Here is a 13988-nt window from a genome sequence, read left to right as displayed (position 1 = left end):
ACATCTTGGATTTGTTTTTCCCTAGTGTCCTCCTATTAGTGTTGCTAACTTCAAGTCTGTGGTGAGGATACAATCACCAAAACTCATAAATATGGGCTTTGCCCTGTACCAACCATGTTTCACTTAGAGGTTTTAGCATACATTGATAATCTGGTCCTTTACTAACCATGGCTATTATGTTTGGAAAACATGAAAAGGAAAAAGTGACCCAATTTGATCGGTGGGAAATCTGATAGCTTCATTTACATTTTCATTCTTATGGTGCTGAGTGTGTTTTTCGTTACATATGAAGTTGCCATTTGTAGTGCAGAGGTTACGGGCTAATGCTCTAGACCCAATTCAAGAGCCTAGCTGGGTAGATACTCGGTAAGTTTTCATTTAAGTCATATGGAATGAATTCACCACTAGGAAGCGTTTCATTAACAAAGGAAGAGGATGCGGAGCAGTTTAAAAAACAACAACAAAAAAAGAAATTATTCCTCCAGGATATTCATCTTTTTCCTTTTGATGTTAACCTCTTAACTATGTTGTAAATACTTCTCTCCAAATTATCTTTTGGTTTGCAGTTTTTATTATAGCATTTTTAGACAAAGTTTGTTGAGTCATAAGTAGGCCAGCTTCTACCAACATCTGCAGTTTCTGCTTTTGGTATCTCAAGGTATGTAAGGACTGTTTGCCAGACACTGGAAGACAATTTTACTACTGCTGATCACCGGCGGCAACTTGAAGGTAAGACACACCCCTCTGCATGTCCTTTTGTCTTTTCATAAGTATTCAGGCACTTTTGGAGCCTGTTATTTAAATGAATATTTGTTCACTATTTGCCATGGTTGTCGGGAATGTGAATTGTCACAGTCCAGGCCACTTTAAATTAGGACCCCTAAGTGGTGTTCAAAACTCTTCAACCCATTTTAAACTCTGAAGGCCAGCAGGTCTCTACCCAAATATAATCGGAGGTTTATCTGCTCTTCTGGTTGTGATTAGATAACTGTACCCATCTAGCGTGTTTTGTCTTAGGCTTCTTTCAGTGTTTGTGGTTTCTCCACGGACCATGCTCAGCTGAAAGCCAAAACTCTAGCGAGACATCTAGGCTCTGATAATAAAGACCTGTGCCCTTTGGACAGACTGGAGGGCGGGCCTTGAAATACTTTGTAAACAGACAGTTCTATTATAGCTTGAAAAGACCATGTGCCTGCTTCAGATAAGTGCTTTATGTCATCCTTCTGTATTACTGGGGCCCAGCCCCAACATCTCATTTACCTTATTTCACATGTAGGAGACAGAAACAATTATGGGTTTCCATCTCTCCACTGCTAAATATTCCTGTAAATTATCACCTGTGGCCCCCCACACACACACTCCTACGTACCTACACACTATTGGAAAACCAAGTGTACTCAGTTGCATGGGCTTTAGGAAAAGGTCTTTAGTGAACAATTCAACTCCCTACTTTCTCATCTTTGTTCTGTAGTCTCTGAAGAGAGTTCTCCTCCTGCAGGAAGGACTTGGTACACAAGGTCACAACTGAGGACTTACAAGCATCTCAAGGGAATAAGTGACTGGTAGAGTGGTTTTGCAGCTCTCCGAAGCCTACATATCTATAAGTATCATTTTGGAATGTTTAAAATTTTTAATTTATTTTTGGCTGTGCTGGGTTTTCGTTGCTCTGTGAGGGCTTTTCTGTGGTTGCGGCAACCAGCGCCTACCCTCTAGCCGTGTCACGCAGGCTTCTCACTGCAGTGGCTTCTTGTTGCAGAGCGCGGGCTCTAGGCACAAAGGCTGCAGTAGCTGTGGCGCTAGAGAACAGGCTCAATACTTGCGGTGCGCAGGCTTAAGTTCTTTCCCGCATGGGGGATCTTCCCAGACCAGGGATCGAATCCGTGTCACCAGGATTGGCCAGCAGATTCTTTACCACTGAGCCCCCAGGGAAGCCCCATTTTGGAAGTTTTTAAAAGATTGTTTTCAAACTGATTTACAAATAGTCAGATGACACAGAAGCACATAGAGCAAAAAAAGCCTGAGAGCAAGTTGACTTTATCCCTTCCTCCCCAGAGTAAACCACCATCAAGTCTGATGCATCTCCTTCCAGGACCTTTGGGCACTTATCTTTAAACACAAATTTGGATGAACTACATTCAGACTTTTCTCCACTCTGTGTCTTCTGTGTTAATCATTTTGGCTGTAAAATATTGTGCAAGTAAAGATAAATCATTTACCTAAACGTTATCCCTTTGTTCACGCACGCCACACCTATATGTTCATCACTCAGTCGTGGTTCTTTGTGATCCCATGGACAGTAACCCGCCAGGCTCCTCTGTCCATGGAATTTTCCAGGCAACAATGCTGGAGCGGGTAGCCATTCCCTTCTCCAGGGAATCTTCCTGACCCAGGGATCAGACCCATGTCTCCTGCATTGCAGGCAGATTCTTTATCATTTGAGCCCCCAGAAGCAGCTCCTGGCTCAGTTATTCAACTGTTGCCTAACATGCTGCACTGAGGGTTCTTGGTCTACATATTGTCTTGCATTCTTACAAGTGTTGAAAAGAAGTGAAAGTGAAGTTGCTCAGTTGTGTCCAACTCTTTGCGACCCCAAGGACTATAGCCTACCAGGTTCCTCCGTCCATGGGATTTTCCAGGAGTGGGTTGCCATTCCTTTCTCCAGGGATCTTGCCAACCCAGGGATCGAACCCAGGTCTCCCGCATTGCAGGCAGATGCTTTATCATCTGGGCCACCGGGGAAGCCCTTAGAAGTGTTACTACAGGATAAATTTCTGGAAGGGGGAATGTCTGGGTCAAAAGACAGACCAATTAAAGAATTTTTTTGTTAACCAAACCACTTCTCCCAAAAAGCTCTTATACCAACTGTGGATGAGCTTACGTTCTTGCCCACTTTGATTGCAAAGTAAAAGTCTTTACTACCTCAATTTGCATTCTCTGACATTGAAATAAACCATTTTGCCACAAACTTATTTGGCCACTTGGTGTTTGATTCTGTGGCGTGTGTAGTCCTATATTTAGCTCATTTCTGTGAGACTGTCTTTTCCTTCTCATTTGTAAATTAAGAAACTTGGACTAGGTTTTTGATTACATGATTCTTCCCAAGTCTGTTCCATTGCCTGCACCTTGGGAGACATCATGGGCCACTTAACAGCATTTCCCATCGTTTCTAACGCTGGAGGCCAGGGCCAATGTCTGGGTGAGTGATCACATCACTGACATGGGTCCTTAGGGTTTGAAGCTCCATTCATTTTAAAACTTACTTCTTGGTCCAAGCAAATGCCATTCTCCTGGATGGAACTGGAAGCTGTAAAATACTGGTGGAATTTTGAAACCCACTGGAGGTACAGGATGAATTTCACCATAGGTTTCTCTGTGGCCCACATGGATCTAGTCTAAAATTTCATTGTGATACGTCACTCCCGTGCCTTACTTGACTAGTCCCATTTTCTCTCCTCCCTTCACTGGGTCTTGTTGCACACTCTTTGCCTAGTTGTGGCTGGTGGGATACGCGCTCTAGCTGCATGTGGGCTCCTCACTGTGGTGTCTCCTCGAGCACTGGCTTGAGGTGAGCGGGCTTCAGAAGTTGCAGAGGTGGCCCGCGGGCTTTGTTGCTCCTCAGCACGTGGGATCTTCCTGAATCAGGGATTGAGCCTCTGTCTTGTTGCAATCGAACTGTGGCATCTTAGCCACTGGACCACCAAGGAAGTCGTCTTTTGATTTTAAATAAAGGTGAAAGGCAAGGGAAGAGTGTAATCTTTCATCCCAGTGAGATTTTTCTCCCATCCATTCAGAATGCACATTGGCATAAAGTGTACATCAGGGTGCCCAGCTTCTGAACTGCATGTCTCTTCTTCATGCGGGTGACAGGTAACTTCAAATCAGGGATTTTTCCATTCAAACATCTGTTGTCCTGGCCTTCAGTGGCCCTCTCTAACCTAGGTGCTATTTTAAAGCCAACCACTGTGGCTACACTGATCAGACTGAGCTATTTCAAGCTGGACAGCGTGGCATAAGCCAGGTTATCTGTTAGGCAGAGGACAACACTCCTCTTATGCCTGTGTATTGGTCCTGAATTCCCCACAGCAAAGCAGAGCCACCTTGCCTTTTTCCCTTTCACTCACTACCTCCATGATACTTTCCCATCCCTTTTGCACAACAGACCTGGAAAGTGAAATATGGTAAGAATGCGTGTTAAACCTCGTGTGCTGTGCACTTTCCATAGTCGTTTTTGTTTTTTGGCTGTGTTGGGTCTTCATTGCTGCCCCCGGGCTTTCTCTAGTTAAACGAGAGGGGGCTTCTCACTAGTTGCAGTGAGCAGGCTTCTCCTCACAGTGGCTTCTCTCGTCCCAGGGCACAGGCTCTGGGGCTGTGGGCTCAGCAGCCATGGTGCACAGGCTTCGCTGCTCCGTGGGATACTCCAGGATCGGGGATCAAACGCGTGTCCCCCCGGGTTGGCAGGTGGATTCTTTACCATAGTCCAGCCGAGAAGGCCCGTGGTGTGTATTTTTACAAACCTTTCGAATTAGTCATTTCATTACCATGCTTTACAGATGATGAGATTTAGGCTCATATATCCACGGTCAAGCAGTTAATAATAGGTGAAACTCAGGTTATGATACACATCTTGATTGACTTGAAGTTATAAAAGAAATTTTGCTTAGGAGGAACTAAAGAAAATGACTTTTATAAGCTGTTTAAATGTCATCCACAACCAGTATCCTAACACTGTTAACATTTAACTATTTTTGCACTTTACTAGAGACAAGCAGGAAAACTGGATTGTGAGCAGGAATTAGGTTTTATACATCAGGAAGTCCTGAGAATCTTGCCATCATGGAAACTTAAGGAGCACAACAGGAGGGACCCCGTCTGATGTTGCTGGACGTGTTGTCCGGTGGATTTTCACCATTTACCAGAACTAGTCAAGACAACAGTATACTTCCAGTGACTGTTGAGATCGACAGGTTTTCTTCTTAACAAAGAGAAATAGGGACTGGTGCTCCAGTGGTTAGGACTCTGCCCTTTCACAGCGGGGTTCAATCCCTGGCTGGGGAACTAAGATCTCATAAGTTAAGTGGTGCAGCCAAGTTAAAAAAAATAAGAGTAAAATTTAATGTGATAAACCCTTAAAGAAATTAGCATAAAAATTTTATTAAAGTCATGAACAATGTAAAGTAACCTGTAAAGGTTAAATTACCAGTAAATATAAGATAGCTAAACCAGGTAGCAGCATGAATTCCCCTTGGGTCCTCCAAGTTTGAGAGTAAAGGGACCAAATAAAACTTTAACTCAGAAACTGAAGACTTTGAGGGCTTTGAGTATCTTGGGCCACAGCTGGACGCCTCTCACTTCCATCAGTGTCTAGGCAAAACCACTATCATGGTCTGTCTTGTCAAGTTACCTGAATGTTGGGTACTGTATTTATTTCCTAATCTGTAGCAAAAAAAAAAGTTGAAATAAATGATATCCTGAAGTCTACATAGTGAAAATATTAATAATCAAACATTTCCCTATTAAACATGAGTTAAAAGATCACTGTCCTTCAAGATCATCATGGGATGGGGATAAAGTGGGATGCTACACACTTGTCACCCTTAATCACAAGTTTATAAAATTGTCTTTAAAATTGTAGAACTGGACAGGCAAGCATACATACAATCCTACTTACTTTATGATAGTTTTTCTGGGAAGACTTAAACAATATTCTTCATAAAAGTCACCAGACTTGGTTCCAAAACAAAGGCAGAGGATAAAAACTGTCCTCATTAAATAAGTGTCTCCGTAAGTTCTGTTTTGGCAGTGATGACATCAGATTAATCAAAATTTCCACATATGAATCTTTTGAAAGGCAACATTCATTACCACATTTTTAAAGTTCTGATCCGTGTTTAAAATTAATTCTCTAATATCAATTTGCCTCCTATCTAGTGTGTATCCTGAAGTCAAACTATATCATCTACCCTAAATTTATACCCCCTTATCCACCCAATTGATAACATAATTTCATTTACTATAGAGTAGAATTACTGTGTAGTCAAGTGTCACAGGTGGATGGTCCGGCCTCTCCTCTCACCTCCTCCATTTGACTGAAGCAGTAAATCAGCCTCGGGCCGGCTCATCCATCATGCTTTCTACTACTTTGTACTCAGGCGCGTGTGGTGTGTGTCTGTGTGTATACACAGACACATACATGATCATTTTACAAACATGTCAAGAGAGCAAAGTGCATTGTTAGGTAAATGCATTGTGCTAAGGCCTAGAGGTTAGGGAAATTTCAAATTTCACATATGTACTGGGTTGGCCAAAGAGTTCCTGCTACCCTAATTTCCTGAAGCCACATCGTTACCTCACAAATGCCCACTCCTTAATGCAGTGGCTGGCCAGCTCCCTTCCTGAGCCCAATTTCTTCACGATCTTAATGTGCCTAGTGCTCTCACTGCTTAAGAGCCCCGAGAGCCTGGGGCAGCTGAGCCCCATTCTCTTCAAGTTTTACAGCTCTCTACAGGCACATTTACAAAGTGTTACCTGAAAATACCAGGAACCTCTAGACATTGCATTTGTGTGCAATTAATTAAAAGGAATTTACATTCGTTCCACTGCTAAGAATTGTTTATTTCTCTGGCTGTCGTTTGACAGGATGTGGTAAGTTTGAGTCAACAGAACTGTCTCTGGCCTTTTCCTCCCCATCTTCATAGGCATTAGCCACTCCACAGGTGTAAACCTTTATGCCACGAGATGCTGAGTATGTAAAGTAGATGAGATCCGAAGCACAAAACTTGGCTTGATTATAATGCACCTCCAGGGATTAAGTAAAAGCCACAGCCAGGTTCTGAAGATTATTAAAAAAGGTAATTAGGAAAACATTCTGGACGTGGGCCTCAAATTGCACTCAGTGAGCTAAACGATGCAGGCACAGCCTGAAATGCATGTAAATGTTAACACATTTTAGCTTCAAGCTTCTTCTTAATGCCCTTTTCCCCAGTGTAATGTGAGGAATGCACCACTAGAGAGCAGCCACTTCCTTGGACCATAAAGAAGGCCGAGCGCATTCATGCTTTCGACTGGGGTATTGGAGAAGACTCTTGAAAGTCCCTTAAACTGTGAGGAGATCATATCAGCCAATCCTAAAGGAAATTAACCCTGAATATTCACCGGAAGGACCGAAGCTCCAGTACTTCGGCCACCTGATGTGAAGAGCCGACTCACTGGAAAAGACCCTGATGCTGGGAGAGACTGAAGGCAGGAGAAGGGAGCAACAGAGATGAGATGGCTGGGTGGCATCACCAACGCAGTGGACAGGAGTTTGAGCAGAGTGAAAGACAGGGAAGCCTGGTGTGCTGCAGTCCATGAGGTCTCAAAGAGTCAGACACAGATATGTGACTGACCAACCAACAACTATTTCTTTTAGGGAAAAAATGCTGTTAAATACACTGGTTTAATCACAATGAGATACCACTTCACACCCAGAAGAATGGCTGTAATCAAAGAGACAAAGTGTTGGAGAGGATGATGAGAAAGCAGAAACATCCTACTGTACTGATGGGAATATAATATAGTACAGCCCCTGTGGATAACCATAAAAACCAGCAATTCCACTTGTGTGAATTCACCCAAGATACATGAAAACATGTTCACATGGACATGTTTATGAACATTCATGGCAGCATCTTGCGTGATAGTCCCTGGAAACTGAAATGATCAACTGGTAAATGGCTGAAGAATGTAAGACAGACTACTGTTCGGTATTAAAACGACTACAGTACAGGTGAAATGGACCTCAAAACATTAAGCTAAGTGAAACAGCCAGGTACAAAATGCTACATAGAGCGTTTGATTTCACTTACATGACATACTCAGAAAAGGCAAGTTTATGGACAGAAACCACATTAGTGGTTGCCTTGAGTGAGAGGCAGGGAGGAAAAGAGGGAGGGAGTGAAGACTGACCCCAAGAGGGGCTCATGAAAATTTGGGGAGCATGATGGAAATGAACTAAATCTGGGTTATGGTGATGTTGGCACATGCATGTTAGTCAATTTAGTTTAGTCCAACTCTTGTGACCCCCATGGACGGTAGCCTACCAGGCTCCTCTGTCCATGGGATTCTCCAGGCAAGAATACTGGAGTGAGTTGCCATGCCCTTCTCTAGGGGATCTTCCCGGCCCAGGGATCGAATCCACATCTCATGTCTCCTGCGTTGGCAGGCGGGTTCTTTACCACTCGTGCCACCTGGGAAGCCCTGATTTGACACAACTCTATATTATGCTAAATCATAGATTGTAAACCTAGTGGGTCAGTTTTTTATCATATGAATTATAATTCAATAATTCTGGCTCCTATGCGAGCACCTTGATTTAGTACTGCATTAATATATGTACTGAGAAATGAATCGAGGAAGAGGAAGAACCTAGAGGACTGTGTTAGAATGTAAGACAAATAGCCACTGTGTCATTCAGTCCTGAGCTCTGGTCTCCAGACAGGAAAAAAGATAATTGTTTGCAGACGCATAGGGGGAAATCAGGGAATTTATGGTCAGGTAGGAACTTTATTACTTTTGGCCAAAAGCCAAAGCAGAAAATGTTTTTTTTAAACAAAGGGAAGTTGCAAAGTCTCAGGCAGAACACAAATATTTTCTGAATCTACATCAATATTTTGAAGGGATTTAGCAGACTGCTGTTAAAAGGTACTGGTGTATATAATAAAATCACATACTTCAGACATTCAAGGCAGAGAAGCACAAAGTAACAGACACAGCTATACCAAGGAAACAGTTTATGAATTAAAAACTCTCCATTTAAATTTGAGAAAACACTTTAGGCATGACAAATATATGGGACCAAAAAGCTTCTTAAGGTCTACTAAGATACTCAACAGATAAGTTTCACAGAGGGATCTAGTAGTATATGGGCTTCCCTGGTGGCTCAGCAGTAAAGGAATCCACCTGCAATGCAGGGGACTCGAGTTCAAGCTCTCGGTTCAATCCCTAGGTCAGCAAGATCCTCTGGAGAAGCGAATGGCAACCCACTGCAGTATTCCTGCCTGGGAAATCCCATGGTCAGAGGAGCCCGGTGGGCTACTGTCCATGGGGGTCGAAAGAGTAGGACACAACTTAGCAAGTAAACCACCGTCACTGCTAAAATTTCTGACCACTTAATCCTCATCCTTCCAAAGCATAAACCAGCCAGGGCAAGTAGGATAAAAAAAATTTTTTTAAACCTGTGCATAATATCCTAATCAAAATAGGTTTCTCAGGAACCCCACAATTTAAGCAGGTATAAGACCTCTGCAATGTTAATAACTGAGAGGGTATGTATGTATGTGTATGAGCAACCAGCACGTGAACCACAAGGGAGCCAAAGGCACTCGCTGAGATTCGGAGGTCCGGCCCCAGAGCTGGAAGGGGAAGGTGCTTTGCCTTCTCCGATAGCAACAGGACAAAGGATCTGAGGCAGGTCTGAAAGGGCTGGAGTTTTCTGGGCCTCGTCAACTCTTCAAAAACTAACCAGTGAAAGTTCAAATCAATGATAAAGCCCCTGGAGTTAAGCGTTAGTTGCTCAGTTGTGTCTGACTCTTTGTGATCCCGTGGACTGTAGCCCAACCAGGCTCTTCTGTCCCTGGAGTTCTCCAGGCAAAAATACTGGAGTGGGTAGCCATTCTCTTCTCCAGGGAATCTTTGAGACCTAGGAATCGAACCTGAGTTGCTTACACTGCAGGTAGATTCTTTTACTGTCTGAGCTACCAGGGAAGCTGGCCATGCAGGAAAAGTTCCCAAAGAAAGGATGTTACTAAATAGTATGAAGAAAACTGGTCATCACATAATAAAAAATAGCCAATAGTAAAAAATAAATAAATTTTCTCTCACACAAACACAAATCAATTCCAGATGGATTAAAGACTACATATGAGAAACTTTATTAGAATAAATGATAAATTTCTTAAGACACAAAAAAGAACATGTAAATACAGTTAAGTTTTCTGTACCAAAATACAAAGTGAAGAGATAAGCCACAAAGTGAGAGAAGATAATGTGCAATAAAAATAAATGGAAAAATTAATATCCTATTAGGAAGAACTCTAAGGTAAACAAGGAAAAAAATAGAAAAATGGAAAAAAGGAGCATTTCACAGAAGAAACCAGTCGACTTAATAATCATGGCAACATGTTCAACTCAACAATCAAGAAAATGCAAACTAAAGCCATAATAAAATATCATCTTACACTTAACAGATAGACCTGATTCATTTGCCATACAACAGTAAGTAAATAAATCATTTTCCAAAATGGTGTGTAAACTGGCACAACCATTTTTGAAAATAATTTCACCATCTTACAAAGCTGATCAAGCCAACTCTACTTCTGGATATGTATTCTAAAAAATACTTGCACATGCATGCAAACCAAGAAACTGTATTCAAATGTTCACTTGAGCACTGTAAAGCAAAAATATGGAAAACTCTACCCAACAAATTTTAAAAGCGAACCTGCTGAATGAAAAGATCAAATGACTACATACAGAATGAGACTATTCTTTATAAAGCTCACCAATGTAAGTACACAACATGTAGCTTTCATATTTGTATGAAAACAAAAAAAAAGCAAAGAAATGAATGACTCAGGACAGTACTTACCTCTAGCGAGAACGGTTGGGTGGGGATTGGAATTGAGAAGGAACAAAAGGCACAGTCAGGACTACCAGGAATGTTATTGATAATTAGGGACTGAACGCATAGGTGTTTCATTACTATGCTTAAAAACTTACATGCCGCACAAATATTTCCACTTACGTTATCAAATATTAAATACAGAAATACAGTCATCAGTGGTTACCAGAGACAGTTTAGGGGATGGGAGAAATAGGTAAAGGGGGTCAAAAGGTATTAATACAAATTTCCGAATATAAAAAAATAAGTCCTGGGCATGTAACGTATGGCACTGTGACTATAGTTAATAGTGTTGTATGGCACATCTGAAAGGAGCTGAGATAATAGATCTTAAAACGTCTCATTTCAAGGGAAAAAACTAGGATGATGGAATTCTTGTGGTGACCATTTCACTATGTATATGTACACTGAATCATTATGTTGTACACATAAAACTTATGACAATATCTCAATATAATAAATGGAAATAAGTGACCAAAAAATGAGAAGTGGTGACCAGGAACACTTTTATACTGCCAACCAGCAGCTATGAAAAAGAAAATCCTTCCTTAAATATACATACTTTTTGAGAAAGCAGAGACACAGCTGGTTAGGTGGAACAGTAGAATTTTTCAGTCAGAGGAATATTGGTTAACCAGTGACTAGTTGTAAGTTTTGGACAAGTTACTTCCTGTATCTGAATAACTCTCAATTGCAGAATTACTGTAAAGATTGAAATGTCATTATAAAGTGAGTGATGCAGGCATTACATTAAACTAGTTATTAATAAACAAATTGCAGTTATCAGTACACCCCATGATTACTACCCAAATTTAGGAAATCCCTTATAGTTCAAGTAGGCTGAATTTAGCCTCAACCAATAAAATAATGGAAAAATGACTTGTTAAAACAAAAACCACCAGAATTTTTGCACTGCAATGGAATTCCCAGAGTTCCCTTCAAAAAACTACCATACTGTTTTCTTACCCATGACACATTTATTTTGCAACCAGGTTATCTTGTACTTCTTCATCTCCCGCACCTATTTCTCTCTCCTTTCCCCATCCACCTCCTCTGGCAACCACATGTTTGTTCTTGTATGACTATGATGAGACTAATTCTCTTGGATGACTTACAAATGGATCTTCAGGTTGTTTCCAAGGAAGAGTTTCAGAAAAGTTTTTAGCAATGGCAAGACAGGCAGAAAACAAAATTAAAGATTCACGAGGTTACTAACTGGAAGGACAACATCTTAATGCATAAAGAATCTTATTTCTAAATAGTATAAGTCTACAACTGCTGAAGAGACAATTGCTCAGTTGGTTGCCTTTAACCTACTTAAGGGTTAACACAAATCTTCGTATTAAACATAGATACTTTCTTTGGAGAAAAAAATATCTCAGCCAACCTACTAAATCAATTTTGTATTTGAAGGATGGAGAATAAACAATTACATCGTTTTGAAAAGATTCTATACAAGCAAAAACAAAAGCAAAGTTACATACACTATACAGAAAGAATAACAGACACATTATACTCATATTTCTATTCATAATAGATACACACAATATATTTTGAATCAATAAATAGCACTGATGTGAATCCAACTTTCTGATCTCTGTACTTGGTAGTATATATGAGAGTTTTACTATTTTGATTTGCTGGAATATTACTACACAAATATATATATGGTTTTAAGAAAATAGTATAGAGAAGTTCTTTTGCTACTTGTCACCCTACATAAAGCAGAAAAAGAGACAATGACATCCCAATATAATTTCTTTAGGAGTCTAAGAAACCACAGAAAACATTCTTAACTGATAAGACATGAATTCGATTCTAAATGTATTTTCTATAAGACATGGAGGAAAAAAGGAACAAAACTCTTAAGTTTACCATCTTCAAGAGTAGTTTATGCAGTTTTTACAGTCTTATATCTAGGCATTTAACAGCATTGTAGAGTTTAAAATGCATTTAGGAATTAACAGAATAATACTTTTTAGAGTACAAAGGTTATTCAAATGTTTAAAAGATAGTTACACAGAATATAGTGAAATTAAGCAAAAACATTACCAAGTAATTTATTTTTAAAGTGGCAGTACAACACAGGTAAATGCAGCAGCTTTAATGATGGTACGGGAGAATCACACAAAAGCACCTAGAAATATTTCTTAAATGTGCAAATTTTTACTTTTTCTTTTTTTCCATTTATAATTTTGAATTTTAGCTCTCTTTTACGTCTTTCTGGTAGATGATATTAACATCCGACGTTAAAGTGACAGGCCTCACAACTTAGTAGCCATCTTTGAGTATTTCATCCTCCTAATTCCCATCAGTATAATCACCTTTCAAACACAGAATTCCTTCAACCTGATTCACATTTCTTATCTCAAAAAATGTTTTTAATAAAGAGACTGCATACTGAATCCACTTTAATCTTTTCATACCATTGTCAGGTCCTTCCGGGCTGTACTTCTGATGGCCCGTACATAATGTAACAGTTAGCCACATGTGGTTTACTTCACATTACTTCCCTTAGGAGTAGTTCATATTTTATGGGTAGCTAGAGTACCAACTTAGTAATGTTAGATGACTCCAGTATTTATAAAACTAGTAATGGAAATATAACACCTTCATGCTCTCAAATGCTATACTCATGACAAAGGCAGAAATAAAAGAAAAAACATTTTTTAAATAATCTTAGAAAGAATAAAAGATCCACCTCCCAAAATAAATATAAAAGATCCACCTCCCAAAATAAATATAACTTTAGGCAACCATCCCTAGACAAGTATTATAATACAGGAAGTCCATTAGACCTGGGAAAGAGCTGAAGCCAGGTTTTGAGCCTTACTCTCCACATGCAGCCAGTTGTAGCCAGTCCAGTGAGTGCTACAGAGTTATCTGCTTTGGGGGTTGACTGAAATATGGTTACAGTTGTACAAGAGAACATCAGTTTAGATTCAGCAATGACTTATGGACTTGCCCACAGGCTGACAGCAAAAATTGCCATAATTTAGGAACATTTAGGTTGGCTTCATGAAAGACCTTTTTCTGCTAGCTGAGTTCTCTTTTATATTTTCTTTACCTTATTTTTTTCATTGAATATACACAAAGCACTAGCTTTTGTAACGTGGCTTTTTGCCTTGCTGTACTGACAAGTCTAGGCTGTCATTTAACAAGGCCCATCACAGCTACTAGGCAGTTAACTTCAGGACTGGGTGGATGGAGCAGTGTTCTGCATTGCCCCAGCTTCCTCATGAAAAAGATGACTGACAGCAATAAACTATACTAAATTCTAAGGCATAACTAAAGGAGAATTCAAGAACGTCTGGAAGAGAAGTACCAAACT

The sequence above is a fragment of the Cervus elaphus genome, chromosome 6 (genome assembly GCF_910594005.1).
Source record: "Cervus elaphus chromosome 6, mCerEla1.1, whole genome shotgun sequence".
Lineage (NCBI taxonomy): Eukaryota > Metazoa > Chordata > Mammalia > Artiodactyla > Cervidae > Cervus > Cervus elaphus.
Note: the sequence above shows the minus strand (reverse complement) of the source record.